Below are 15,713 nucleotides of genomic sequence, written 5' to 3'. Positions count from 1 at the left end.
GATACTGCGCCATTTCCTTTCCCCAAAAAACCAATTATTATTATTATTAAAATGCCCGTATGTGGATTTAAGAAATTCAACGAACGCAGCAGCTAGCTTCACGGTCGCCAGAAACAACCCGCCTCATCGCCGCAAGTAAGTCGAGAGGCACTGCAAATAACTGGCACCTGACTCTTGGCACGCATTTCCCGACTTCGGATACGTGTCGTAATGCTTGACGCATTTGCCGACGAGCTGACGCTACACCAATGGCAGCAGCAAGTTATGTCCCTGGTGCAGACCAGCCCTCAGACTCTCCGCGACTATGCCTACGCAAAGCTTCGCGTGATCGAGAAATATCCAGTGCCGCTGACTGAGTCCCAAAAAATTGAACATCTCTTGCAAGGTATTTTGTGTCCAGGCGCAGCGACAAGCATAGCAGCGCAACGTCCGTCGTCAATATCAAACTTCATTGACATATGCACACAACTAGACCGGGCAATGCAACATATGGGGACCGCAAACAGCCCTGCTCATCGTGTCGAACAGACCCTTCATGGTCACATTAACGGCAGTCCGCCTTCCAGACAAGCTATTCGGCGCCATTTATATCTGAAGTGGCACCTCCAACTGTGTCCTATTCCAAGCCCAGCAGTGCGCCTTCGTTGCGCGTTTCCGGCCCTCCACATCGTACTTGCATAGCGGATCTGTCGCCTTCTGAAAAGGAAGCTCGGTACTAAACTCTGTCGCAGCGTTACGGGGTTCCTGCCTTTCGTACACTACAGGCATTGAGTAAAGCTGTTTGCTTCAAGTGTCGTGAAAAAGGCCACCTAGCATCAAAGAGCCCAGTAAAAGAGAAGACTGTGACAGAACAGCCAGCCACAGCTGTCACATCACTTCATGCAGCAGGTCCTGAATTGCACGCTAGCTGTAACGAAGACATCTATGTCTCCCCTTTGGAATGTTCATTCTTCACAGCTAGCATCGCACTCTTGGGGTCCTACGATGCTCTTCTGGATACAGGGTCTAAGATAACTATAGTTACCAAGTCTTCAATCAAAGATCTTCCACTGATGCCTTGGACACACACGAGCCCTTAGCAGTAGTGGTGGATCAAATCTGTGTCCCGAAGGCACAGTCTGCCTGAAGATTACAGTGGACCCCATCACAGCTCTTGTGGAAGCCGCTGTCATCAGCAATAATGTGTTACCTGCGATACTGGGTGAAGATGGGTTTCGAGCCAGCAACACAGGAGTGGTTTCGAGCCCCAATACAGCTGAAGTTCGCCATCCTGCCTCTGGTACTATCATCCAGGCGCAACAGTAGACCTATACGCGTGCCTCAAGATCAGTTATTCTTCGTCAGTCCTTCCTGGCTCAATGCACTAAAGTGTCATCTTCACTGGCTCTCCAGGACGGGCCTCTTCCAGGGATGGAGCCCCTTCGGAAACCTTTTTGCAAAACCCGGCAAGAACTAGCCACTGCTGCTCCATAAAGTGCAAGTTCTTCGAATGGCTCCTCTTGAAAAAAAGAACCCATAGGAAACCAATAGCCTATCAGATTATTGAAAGCTATGGGTGTGTCAGTGCACTGGTCATATAGGCTTGCTGGAATATTGGTCTTTGGTATATACCAACAGGCCTATAAGACCAGTACGCTGACCAACCCATAGCTGTCAATAATCTTATAGGCTATTGGTTCCCTAACTGTTTTGTAGTTTTAATGGTGCATGGGTCTCATTGTATCTACTGGTGCAGATTTCTGGAGGGTACAGACAGCAATCTTTCTTGTCCCTCCAGAGATCAGAAGTTCCAGGAATAGAGAGTTAGGCAGCAGTTTCATGTATACACAATTTAATACACAATGAGAGCAGCAACTCATAATGGAACATAAGCAAAACTTTGACTGCAAGTAGAGGTGGATTGCAAGATTGTTAGTTCCGACCCATTGGTGCAGTCTCTCCAAACCTAGGGCACCTGAAAAATAAAAAAGCACATTGCAGTTTGCAAAATAAAAAAAATATTTAAAGGGCAAGACACCGCATCACTTGTTCAAAAAATTTGTACTTTCCACTATACAGAAGGGACATGCCACTGACGCATGCATATAAATTCTTTGGTCCATTAAAAAGAAGAAACATCTCCAATACCAGGTCAACGCACAGCTGGTCTCCCTTGGTGATGGCACGGTATGTTTGGAGAACTGCTCGAAAGCTCTGGCATGCAAATGAGCCTGGAAAAATCGCCGTCCACTCTGCTCTCAGCTCCAATCATGCAGATAGGCATCCTCACTAGGGCGTCCTCATCAACCTCATGAAGATTTCACTCGGTGAGGTGATGGAGGATGGGCGCATGAAAATTCGTGAGGGCGAGGGAGAATATTCGTGAGAGAGGAAAGACATAGTGAGGTGAGGGCGAGGGAGGGAAGATATGATGATTTAAGGGTGAGGGAGGGCAAGATACGCTCTCTGAGGGCGAGGGTGGCGGCCCGCACCGTCCCCCGGGCTCATCTTTTTTCTGTGCAGCCCGTAATGAATTCCCGTTTTAAAACGCTATTTCTTAGCGTGACGGTTACTGGGGAAGACTTAGTTTCTGCAGTCTGGAGGTACACGAGGCGAACACGCCGTCTCCCTCGCCGCGATGTACTGCACCGCTCTGAATGCTATGACGAAAAAAGCGCTCTTCTAACTCAAAAAGCTTTCTTTTTTAGGAACTGAATAAATACTTAAGTGAAACACCATTCATAGTGCGCTAACAAGGGGGCACTGGCCGGGCCGTGCGGGTGGCTGCCGGTCGAATGAGAACCGTGGTACTTAAGTCAACATTTTCATTATCTACCCCGAGTCTGCAAGATGACCAGAGTATAGAGTAAAACGTAAAAATTATACCTAGTAAGGCTGTTTAATACCCAAGTTCTAGGCCTTGTTTCCCGGAACGAAGTCCGATTTCAGCTCAATGAGGTTTCAAGGAATTGGCTTCAGCGCAAAAAATGCTTCTACGAAATTACACTGTAAAATCAAAGCCAGTTGGCTGCGTTGGTGTGAAATTTGTTCATTCACATTGTGAGTTGTTCAGTAGAGTCGTATCTTCTTTCTATTTTCGGTGGAATTGCGGTATAGGACAGCAGTATCGCAATGTGATGGGCAAAGACAACCACTGTAGCCTTACCATATAAGTATAGCAGTACATTAAAGGGGCCCAGAAACACATTTTCAGTGCATTGTTTTGCCTATTGTTTGCATAGAATGGTATAGTGATGCTATTAGCATCGGCCGTACCATGTATACTGTGGTTTTTAATATTTTAATTAGCTCGAAAAAACAAATACGTGGCGCTAACGGTGTCACCATAGAGTGGCGGTTTTTAGCAGCGGATATGACATCACTTTGTGCGAGCTTGATGATTGGACAAAGAGTAAATATACTGCAAATTGGGTTAATAGCTAGAGATACGTTTTGTCAAGTTTTTGTGTTTTATATTATATTAACAAATCCAGCTTGTTTTCTCTAGATAAAAGCGCTGTAAATCAAGTAAAACAAAAAACGCCACCAGAGGCACTGGCTACTTTTTGCATCGAAGGACTTTGCGCCTCACTGTAAACATCCTACGACCTAGCAATAAACTCTTATGGCTACTCTTTATGTATCTGAGAGCGGCTTTGCGGAATCGATCCGATCGAGCCATTACACACTATAAGCGTTCGTTTCGGTCCCATGGAAGGATACGTTCGTTTCACATTTAGCAGGCAGTGCGCATCGTCACTTTGTAGATAATCACCGAGCGATGGCGCCAGACCGCGCCACGTTCCCGTCAACAGCGCGCGCTCCTTGCTCGCCGTGGCCAACTAGCGCGCTAGGAGCGACGGGCGATGGTTGGCGGTAATAGTAGCGGTACGCGCTATGCTAATTGTGTCTAATATCTTGCGCAGGCTGTCACACCGTCCCAGTATCTCGAGCTCGAGTTCGGATCCATAAGTAAGGGAACGTCACTGATCAGTGTTTCCTTCTGCGCCGTCGACGTGATGGTGAAGCATCGCTGGATAAGCTGGGCGTTCACATGCTTGTTGCAACCATGCAAACGGCGCTGCCAGCCTTGGCATGAACGAGTTACAGAGAGCAGACAACCATGGAGTGCAAGCTTCCGCCACGTGCTAAGATAGGCTGTTTTGATTGGTCGCCCTGAGTGTCGTCATTGGGAGAGTGAAATGGGAATGGGAAGCTGGCCGAAAATCGATTTGAGGGCAGCATTTTGTTTGCCTGTATTTTGAAATTTCTTCATTGAATAACTCCCGTTCCTATGCATCGATTCTCGTAATTCTTTTTGAGTCAGCATCTGTGTGACATAAAGAATCCATCTGAAGCGTAACCGGCATCCGTTCAAGCGGTCTTTCGCGGCCCCTTTAACCACCTTGATCTCAATAATCGCTCGCTTCGCCTTGAATTAACGAGATACCAAAAAAGAAAAAGTTGTACTGCTCTCCAAATACCTTGAACATCTCTTGGTTTATTTCTGTCCCACGTGAGACGTGTGACCACGTAATCGCGCTCCTGATTTTATGAAGCAAATTTCCTGCAGGCATGGTAGGGAATTGACACTCACCGTTTGGGTAATGCGTAGACGTGCAAGCAAAAAAACCACGGGCAGTTTAGCCTGGGGTTAACCACGAATTATCGTGCGCTAGCACTATTAGCCCTGTTTGTTCATGGTTTATCGTTCACTTTCTATGTTTTTGCTTGACCTGAACTGGCTTACTTTTGTTGATATATGATATGATGTAAGTTTGCGTGTTATTGCATCATTTTAGACATGTACTGAGGTAGAATTGGGCATTCTCTACATTCACAGATCTCTGGGAGAGCTGATTCCGCTCCTGAGCTGGGGTGCTACGCGCCACTGCCGTGCGATGGCAGGTGCTGAAATTGGTGGGGCTTGTGAGACCCATGTTGACCCTGAGGAATCTCTCCCGACTAATCATCAATTGAACAGCCACGGCGGGCATCTTGCTCACCATCCGGAGGGCAGCTTGTGATGATGTCACAACATCACGTGACCAAGGTAGCCCACGTAGTAGAAGCAGGCTTCTGACAGACAGACAACCGCTTTTCGACGGAGTGGAAGCGCTAGGGCACTACAATGGCAGAACCAGGAATCATTTACTCCAGACTCGAGGAGTTAGTGATTGCCGTTATTCAGCCCAAATTCTGCATTTTAGCGACCCGTTTGATTTTCAAGTGGCCTGAAGTTTGACTGCATGGGAAAGCCGGCATCGCACTGGGGGAAGACACTAAATAAATAAACTTCATAGCTGAGTGAGCGGCGCTAAAAATGAGTTCCGCTGACCTCTGCTTCTGACCACTATGTCATCGCCAGTTGTTTTTAAAGCATGGTATTTATTACGCTGAAAATATATTCTGTTCACATTAACTAAATTATTTACAAAGATTTTAGGAAAGTACACGAAACACATCGCAAAAAATGATCCGATGCTGAGGCAGCGATAAAATATCGTGTCTTGACACACCGAACATAGGTCGCCGGTTCGAATCCCTGCGAACAGTTATACCCTGCCTTAACTGGTAAATTTATGCTGCGCGAAGCACGACATCGTATGCCACCACCCCAAACATTCTGCGACGAACGCTTGAGCCGCAATGGTCATATGAAGATTCGTAAAGACGTGGAATTAGGTGTACCCAGGTCGCCGGTTCGAATCCCTGCCGCTAGCTAAGCTCTAATTTAACTAGTCAGTTTATTTTGTACAAACTCTGAATCGTATGACGCCACCCGGAACATTCTGCGGCAAATGGTTGGCTCGCAAATTTTACACGAATGTCGAGACCAAGTGGCCCGATCTGACGCATAGCATATTCATATTGCTCACAGCGCAACAAAGACGGCACGAAGGACGAAGAAAAAGACGAACGGGGTACATATACCGGATCGACATAGTTAAGTTTTGAGTTGGAGGGTTGTACGAATATTCGGAAATTTCGAATACCGACTCGAATATCCTCGTATTTGATTATTCGAACGAATCAAACAGTGTATGTTCAAAATTATTCGAAACTAACAGAATACGTCCTCAAATTTTCGAATACATTTCAAATAATTGCCGTGAAGTTCGAATAAGGCCAGCTGTATTTTTATTCCATGAGTTTTCCAAAAACAGGGACCATACATGCCGCATTACCATGCTGCCGCGATCGGTATGCTCGGGATGGAGCGTTCAGCTTCACGGTGCGGTGAATTCGCGTGGCGGTGTTCGTAATCCTCATACATGACCTCTGAGATTAGACGACGCAGCAGGGCCCAGGAAGGTTCAGCAAATCCAGCCTTAATGCCTGACCACGGAGGCCATGCCTCATACGTAAGACCTCGCCCATCTCATGCACTACGATGTAGTGCTAGTATATTATCTTCCGTTATCAAGAGCAAAAGCCACTTTTCCTATGCGCATAACATGTCAGTGACAAAGTTAATACACTTTGTGTTGCGAACCCCCAGATTGAGATCAGTGATGCTTCTTTTAAAAGACAAGCTATAACTGCGAAGGCAGCGCGTCGCTATTCCTCACTATTGCTCATTTGATATTCGCACGAGTAGCGAATATTCGACAAAATATTCGTATTCGATTTGGTTTCCCATTATTCGATTCGTATTCGATTTGGTTTTCAGCCAAACTATGCGTATTAAATTCGGTAGCAACGCTACACTACTCGTATTCTATTCGGTTTGGAAAAATCTTGGTTAATTGGTTTATGGGGGTTCTAAGTCCCAAAGCGACTCAGGCTACGAGAGACGCCGTAGTGAAGGGCTCCGGGAATTTCGACCACCTGGGGTTCTTTAACGTGCACTGACATCGCACATAACACGGGCCTGTAGAATTTCGCCTCCATCGAAACTCGACCGCCGCGGCCGGGATCAAACCCGCGACTTTCGGGCAGCAGCCGAGCGCCATAACCACTCAGCCACCGCGGCGGCGCTTTGGAAAAAGTACTATTCGCACACCCCTATTGAGTTGTGGTGATCAGGCATCACGCTGCCGCGTGTTATTATATTATTCTGTTATGTAACCGCCTCGGTTACTATGACAACCACTGGGTTACGGCTTGCGTTATAACGCATAACGCTGAGACGCGAAACGCGAGTAGAGATATACGCTCTAAAAGACAGAACAAGGTATGGCTGCGCACATCAAGAGGGAGTGCCACTCCATTTTGAAGTCGGTCGGTTCATGCACTTCCTTCAGATGAACAATCAGTTGGGAGAAATCTTTACATCCTGGCTGAACGAACTGTCGAGCTCTCGAGCTGTGCTTGTAATGTCGTCGTCGGCATCACGTACCCGCGTTGACACGTGTTATACCCCTGTCACACGACATTCCTCGAAGGCTTTTCCAGCAAAGGCACTTTTTTCACAAAAGGAGCGAAAGCTTAAATGTGCAGCGAATCTGCTACACGGTGCAGCCCAAAGGTGAAACAGTCGTCGAGGCTTAGCACTCGCTGCAGTGCACTAGCCGGCTGAAGTGAGTGTTTCAAAATAAAGTGGGAAATTCTGTTCATTCGTGGAGATCAGACAATTTTTTTCATTCTAATTGCTTGCTTGAAAGGACTGGAACAGCTGCTGTCGTCAGCAGCAGCAGCTTTTGTGTATTGCCTTTGCCACAAGGGCACTCGGTGTTGCTGCAACACTTACTGCCTTCCCAGCAAACAACGTACGTCCCCAGGTGCGCCCAGAAAGGATGGAATGTCCCAGTCCCAGTAAAACATTTATCGAACATTTCCAGAATGTAGAGGCAGGACACAGAAACACAAGCATAAGGGAAGTGCGCCCACTAATGTACTAGAAACGTTTTTTCGAGGGTGTTAAGCCGACACAAAAACAAATCATAGCATTTTAGTCCCAGAAAGATAACTGGGAGCACGTTTTTGGGACCAATGCTTTTCAACAAAAATTGCAAATTGACTCCTCGCTCCTTTTTCTATCTCCCTCGCACCAAAAGCTACGGGGAGAGAAGGTTTTGCTCTTGCACTCGCCGTTTTAAGAGAACCAGCAGTTTTGTTCGAACAGTTGAAGGAAGCGCATTTCACCCCGCATCTCTTCTGTGGGCCGTCGGCTCCATGCTGCAGGCAGGCAGGCGACGGCGGTCTGCCTTTTTATCGCACCGCCAGGAGCAGCGGTCACCAACGTCCCAGTCTTCTATAGTGTTTCCAACTTCAACACGGTGCGGCAGTTCCTGCAGGCATCTCCAACTACCTGTAGTCCTCGTTGCGCCGCCGTCGAGCAGAGGTGCAGTAATGGCCCCCATCGCTCGTCCGGCTTGCTCGCTGCGCTCGCCCGGCTTCCTCGCTGGACGGAAGCTATCTTGCGCACACGTATTCGCGCAGCCCCTAGCCGCTCGCGCGCAAGCGCCAGCGCGCGGCAGCTCTTGCTCTCATCACTGGCCTATCGTGAACTTCGTAGCTACGGATTCATGGCAGCTTTCCCACGCACCTCGGCGTGCCCACATAATTTCTTTTGGAACTGATGCAGCAGAGCTGCGCATCGCAAGTCTTTTGCGCAGTTTCACGGCCCTACACCACAATGGCGCTCTTACAGGCGTCGTTCGCGGCAGCGGATTTCAAGGCAATGAGCGACTCCTAGCGCGCACTCTGCATCCCTCAGCGCATTCGACGACTGTGGCGTGTTGTTGGTGGGTGCGTGGCCGTCCACTGCGGTCATTGGCGGGAGAGATCTTCGGAAGCCCTCCAGACACTTGCTATGAGTGCCCATGGATTAACCTGCTCTACCTACATTGCCGTCCTATCGCAGCGGTATAGTTTGACTTGTGTTCGCGTCGCTGACTTTCAACCCACCCCCACCGGAATACTTGTACCTTGATCCCCTTGATCTCGCCTCCCACGCCGTATTGTGCCGCACGCGCGGTCTGCTATACCATGGGTGCGGCGTGCCAGGGCTCCTACCACAAGACGTCCCGCCTTTCCATCCGGCTCCAAGCAGTCTTATCTCCACACTTAGTCACAAGAAAATAAAACGGGCGTGTAACGAGGTTGTAAGGCGTATGTTTGAGCGTTCGCTGTGTCATGAGAAAGCGCAGGAGAGAACGCTGCGTTGAATTCATGTATATAGTTGCAGCATTTTATTTCGTCCCCGGGTTTCCGTTGGCAACATCGTCAAGGTATGTTGGTTTATGCTCGTTTTTTTATTTTCACCTCGTAGAATTAATTTTTTTACTCTTTTGAGAATACGCTCAAGCTTACTCCAAGGCTCATGCGACAGGAAAAGCCAGAGGGAGGTTTCACCCTGCATAATATCCGTGACCTGAAACCGCGTATCTGTATCGTACGCCCATATCGTCTTTTATTTTGGCACCCAGGTTGTTCTTTACATGCGTTTGCTTTTGCGTGTGCATATATGCTTTTGTACCCTTTAGAATGTTTACTTAAGGTGCATCAACTTTCAGCCTGTATTATGTTTTTATTGCTTTATTTTTCAGATTTATCAGAGCTAGAGAAAAATTTGGCTATTATTATATGCTGGTGCCGTAGTGTTCCGTACATTGCGTGTTAAATGATGCATACATATGCGTGTCCTATTTGTATTCAATTAAATGCAAAGGTCACATCTAACAAACTCAAATTACATCTGTATTGCGTTACTATTTCCTGTTATATGGGCGGGATCGGGCGATTTTTTGAATTCACATTTCCTTTGTGTGTAAAATTTTGGCACATTTCATGTTCTTGTGGCGCGAGCAGTGCAGCCCGAAACAAAGAATAGAGAGGCAGGAATCAACGCTGACTAACAACCAGATTTTTGATCCACGTTTGATCGATTATATACATCTTGCTCGTGCAATAAGGAAAGAACAGAAGCATGACAAAAGCATAAGATGTACACGTGGTAAAAGATTAGGACAACGCACGCAGATAAACAATTTCACTGTCACGAAACGCTATCGAAAGTATGCTGACGCATATACGTCGATGTTTTGTCGATTGTTGAAGGCTTCTTCAATCTCCCTGGTCACTTGATCAGAATATGGCGTGATGGCCATTGTGTTGCTAAGATGCAGGTCACATTCACGCTCTCTGCAATGTTTTGCTAATTCACTGCTGGTGGCGCCGTTTAGGGATCTTGTGTGCTCTCGAAGCCGTTCATTCAAACAGTGCTCGCTGTTGACTTTGGCGCTCATGTCTTAACTGGTTGGGTGCGGACATGAGCACTTTTACACCAGCTCTTGCACCTACCTTTTTGAGACTGAGGGAAAGGTCATTAATGTAACGAATGACCGCGTACGGCTTCCTTTCTTCTGATGTGGTTGTGACATATTTTCTGCCTCTAAGTGCTTGCAGAACCCCTTCTGCGACACTGGATAGCAGTCTCGTCGGGTAACCTGCTGCTTTCAACCGACTGTTCTGGACGTCAAAACTGCCTTGAACTTCATAATGAGAGGATCTCGTCAATGCGGCTCTTATTGCTACTTTTGCTAAGAACTATCAGAACTAAGACTAGAAATAACAAGTGAACTCCTAGAAAACAACGTTATACGACTTCTTTGCTTGACGCTAGCCTTTCTAGGCGCTCACATATGCTGGCGGTACGGACCACGAAGCTAGAAGGGACTGCTCCCCTACACACCTGCGCACTCCAAGATCATCAAGCGGGGGTAGAAAAAAGCAGAAGTGAGAGCCGCATTGACGAGATCCTGTCATTATGAAGTTCAAGGCAGTTTTGACACCCAAAACCGTCGGCTTAAAGCAGCAGGTTACCCGACGACACTGCTATCTAGTGTTGCAGAAGGGATTCTGCAAGCACTTAGAGGCAGAAAATATGTCACAACCACATCAGAATAAAGGAAGCCGTACGCGGTCATTCCTTGCATTAATGGCATTTAATACAGGCTCAAAAGGGTAGGAGCAAGAGCTGGTGTAAAAGTGCTTATGTCAGCACCCAACAAGTTTAGAAGCCTGTGCGCCAAAGTCAACAACGAGCAAAGGAAAAAATCAATGCAAGAAAAAACACCGGAAAAAACATGCGAAATGTGTGAAAAGCGGGGTTTATGAAATACCTCTGTGATGCGGACGCACCTACATTGGTCAAACAGGGCGCTGTTTGAATAAACGGCTTCGAGAGCACAAAAGATCCTTAAAGGGCGCCATCAGCAGTGAATTAGCAAAACATTGTAGAGAGCATGAATGCGCTCCGCAGCTTATCAACACAATGGTCACCGTCATATTTTGATCAACAAATCAGGGAGATTGAAGAAGCCTTCAACATCCGACTAAGAGTGACGTATGTGTCTGCATACCTTAAACAGCGCTTCGTGACAGAGAAATTGATTATCTGCGTGCGATGTCTTAATATTTCACCACGTGTACATGTTGTGCGTTTTTCATTCTTTTTCTTTTCCTTCTTATACGAGCGAGACGTATATATTCGACGAACGTGCATTAAAAATATGGTTGTTATTCAGCGTCGTGTCCCGCCTCTCCTATTTTTGTTTCGTGCTGCGCTGCCCCCGTCACAAGATCACGCACCAGCCAGCCCAGAATTTCACCTTGTTAAAGCTCATTTCACGTAAACACGTAAGTGTGAATGGCCTAGCCAGCAAGCATTCACCCGAGTGGACTGATGTATTACACCACCTGTAATGTAAGCATGTGCCTGAAATTTGGCACATATGTGCGCTTAGATGCCTGAAGTGTGCATGAAAAAGAAATAATTTTATTGAGCCAGAGCCGAGAAATCTAGAATTAATCTTTTGGGGCCGTCCCTGGGACGCCCAACTTTTTGGACACGGCTACTTGTGGGGACGTTTTTTGGATGCCTTCTGGAAAAATGAGGACCACCTGGAGACATTCCAAATGTCCTGATGGGATATTTCTGGGAGATTTTGAGGAGGTTTTGTGTTTGTGGGGTAAAATCTGGGCATAAAATATAAACACCGTACAAAAAGCAAAGCTAGACCAACCTTTTGCATTTTTAAAAGATGTTTTCAAACATTATTGGCTTCATCTAATTTTTTTTCATTTCTTTTACTTTTTGATGTGGATGGCACTGCCGTCGCAGGTTCTCGAAGGCCGCGCCTTTGGGCTCCAAAGGTCTCGGACGGGAGCCTTCGCCTCCAAGGCCCTTTGCGGCAAAGGCGCAACATTTGTGCCGTGTAGCTGCAGTCCTTAAGCCTTTGGATATTAGGACCCGATTCTCAAGGGCCTTTGCGGTGCCCGTGTGACAGGGGTATTAAACTGTTAGTCTCTAATGCTGTAGTTTGAAGGCATGGTCTTCGTGGTCTTTCATCTGTGCTCGTGGAAGCGTCATCAAACGAGCATTCAGCAAACCGCGCGGAATGGCAGGAGATTAGAAGCAGTCAAATTCAGAATACCCAGTGCTGTAAAATGTCATCGAGCTGTGGTAATTCAGTGAGCTGTAAAATTTCCTTGTTCTTTGTCTATTTTGTGCTTAGCACTTATTGTAATTGTCGTGTTAAACGATACTGCATTGTTTATAAATCTTCTTGACACACACACACACACACACACGCACACTCGCACACACGCACACACGTGCACATGCGCACACACACACACACACACGCACACGCACGCACACACGCACGCACGCACGCACACGCACACGCACACGCACATCCACCTTTAATAATAATAATAATTGGTTTTGGGGGAAAGGAAATGGCACGGTATCTGTCTCATATACCATTGGACACCTGAACCGCGCCGTAGGGGAAGGGATAAAGGAGGGAGTGAAAGAAGAAAAAAGAAAGAGTTGCCGTAGACGAGGGCCCCGGATTAATTTCGACCATCTAGGGATCTTTTACGTGCACTGACATCGCATAGCGCACAGCACACGGGCGCCTTAGCGTTTTTCCTCCGTAAAAACGCATCCGCCGCGGTCGGGTTCGAACACAGTAACTCCGGATCGGTAGCCGAGCGCCCCAACCACTGAGCCACCGCGGCGGGGTCATTTGTTTTCCCCCAAAACCAATTATTATTATATTCAGCGCGCACCGCGACAAACTTACGCTACTGACGTGCGCACAGGAAAACTAAAAAATACCAAAACAGCTACCCAATGTTGCCCTCCTTCGACTGTGTTTTCGCTACCGTTTCGCTAGACTGTGGATAAAACTCAGCCAATAACTGGAAAAAATTGTTATTAACATAAAACAAGACTCAGTATGGTCTCAGCGTGGGTTTTTGCATATTTGCCTATAAAACGCAAAATAGAAAAAAAGTTTTACTCACTGTTATCATACGGTCCTACCGTCCTACACGGGAGTGTCGGCATGCGGGAAACCACGATAGCTGATCATTTTTCTTTCTTGTTTGCTTTATTTCTTGTTTGGGAGAGACGGGAAAAATGTATTCCTCTCGTAACCTTACCCGATGTGAGCGCCGTGCGACCGTCTCTCCGCTGCGGGCACCGCGTTGTTCGCGGCTTTCTACAAACTAGAACATAGTTTGTTCAAAAGCGTTGCGCGCCGGATCCTCTGGAACGTGAGGCGGCATTTTTTCTGTTTGCCTCAGCGTACCTTATCCTTAAAGTGGCAAATAATTTACGTTACTGCAATGCTTAATGAGCGCCATGGGATCGGCATGTGTTGATTTTGAGATCAGAGCCTGAGCTGGAGAACGAAGCAATGAAAAACAACTAGAACCACAAACCGACAGGTCTCGTAGGACCCTTGAATGATGCATATCAGTCTGTCAGTCCCATGGACAAATGGGTATTGGTCTATGTGGCAAATATGTATGAGTCGATAAGGTGTACTCGATTCTCTATTGGTCTAGTACTTTTCGTTACAGCCCATCATAGACCGATACAGTCAATACCATATCCTATGACATATATGTATCGATCAATAAGGTGTATCGGTTTCTGTATTGGTCTAGTACAAATGCAGACACAATCCACAGAGAAATCATACCACCAATACTAATATACATACGACCAATAATTTTCGCTATGGTTTATTTTTTGTTTCCTACGGTCGGCTCGGATGGTCACAGAGAAACGCTGCCAAGAAGCGGCACCTCTGCAGAAGAGGGTGGAACGTACAGTTCCGTGCGGAAGACCAGTGTTTCAAGGCAAAGGTAAATCACCTTGAGGAATACTACTCGCAAGTCAAGACAGCGTGACAAGTTCACTAAAGCAGCCAAGGACAAGGCAGTAGTCGTTGAAGAGCGTAAGAGCGGAGAGGGTGGCTTGAAGCAAAAGTGTGTCAGACTTGAAAGGCAGCTGAAGGAAAAAGAAGACAAAATTAAGAAAATCAAGGCCGCCCAGAGGCAACCATCAGATATTGCCACATCAGTAAAGCTTCATCCTTCTAAGTCCCGACTGACCAGCAGTCAGCCCAGTGGTTCCAGTGCGGAGTTTCCGAAACGTTGTAAGCAGCTCGAACGTCTCGTCCAGGAGAATCGCCGCCTGAGCTTTCAGCTGAAAAAGAAGGACCAAGAGATCCACCGACTCAAGTCTCAGCTGCAGCCGCCGACAGCCAAAGCAGCCGCAAATACAAAGACTCCCGTTAAGACTCCTCATAGAACACTGCCGCTGCCAAACTGCATTGGTCAGCGACAAGCCGCTTCAAGACAAGCTGTGTTGGCAACCTCGGCTACGGAACAGCAGAAGAGCATTGCCACAGGCAAGCGGTTAGTCACTTGCAGCGTCTCGTCAGGCAGTGCACACGGCCCACCTATCTCCAGAACTAGGAAATTGACCTGTGAAAGTGCTGTGTTTGTTCCTTTTTCGCTTTGTTTAGAGTTGTTCATGTTTGTCTTTGCCTTTAATTTATGTAGTGCTTTTGTGAATCTGCCAAGCCTGTTGCTAGTTGCCATTGCCATTTGCCACCTTGCCTATTGCCCATGCCTAGAGTTTCCTTGCCTTTTGCGCTCATCAAAAAGGGCTTTGATCAAAAAAGTGGGGCCGGATGTGCCCAGTTTCATTTCACCAGCCGCACGACAGATGGCGACACCTTTCCAGCATCGCCTCCCTCATGGTTCCCTCCGTTCCCGCTTTTAGCCAGTGGGTCGACGGAGCAGCTGTCAGCCTGTCCGACATGCCGTGAACTTGTGGAAACTTTTTCGAGCCGTGCTGTCGCGCTGTAGCCAAGTGGTTTCATGGGTCGACAGCAATAAAAGCTGTCAGTAAACTCCTCAAGCCTTCACTTCAGTCATCTCGCCCCAGCAACGCTCTCACAACATAGCTCTCGCTACGCATATCTTGGCCTAGCTGAACAACGCAGTGCCATTTTTTTCTCTCTCGCTATCATCATCATTACTTTCATCATCATCATTACATAACCCTATAATCATCATCGTAGCGCAGCGGTGGCCAAATGGTAAAACATCCGCCTCGCATGCGGGAGGTGCGGGGTTCGATCCCAGTGCCGCCGGGTACCCACCGGTGACGCAATGGGTACAAGCTTTCGCCTGGTCTGGTGCTCGGCTTATTAAAGGTGAAATGATTAGGAAATCCATCTTTGACTCCACCTTGAGAAGTCGAAAATACCTTAATTGTGCCATGGCGCTCATTGGCCATAGGTGCCCTTGTGCCAATAGAACACCTTCCGCTCGTTTTCAGAAAAGGAAAGGCGCATAAGAGCGTCATAGTAGGTGTATGCCACCGCTTACTTAGAGCGCGATTGAGGCCTCCACTCACCCCGCGAGCCAGTTACACTGGAAACACGTGGGTGAGGGTGATGATGATGTTGAAAACA

General features: G+C 47.3%; 1 pseudogene; it reads left to right on the top strand.

Moving 5' to 3' along the window:
• The first annotated feature begins 11,099 nt into the window (after window positions 1-11,099).
• On the top strand, window positions 11,100-15,062 carry LOC144125993 (uncharacterized; annotated as a pseudogene).
• Window positions 15,063-15,713: the final 651 nt, after the last annotated feature.

Source organism: Amblyomma americanum, chromosome 1, assembly GCF_052857255.1.
Source record: "Amblyomma americanum isolate KBUSLIRL-KWMA chromosome 1, ASM5285725v1, whole genome shotgun sequence".
Lineage (NCBI taxonomy): Eukaryota > Metazoa > Arthropoda > Arachnida > Ixodida > Ixodidae > Amblyomma > Amblyomma americanum.
This window is presented reverse-complemented; position numbering and strand designations above follow the sequence as displayed.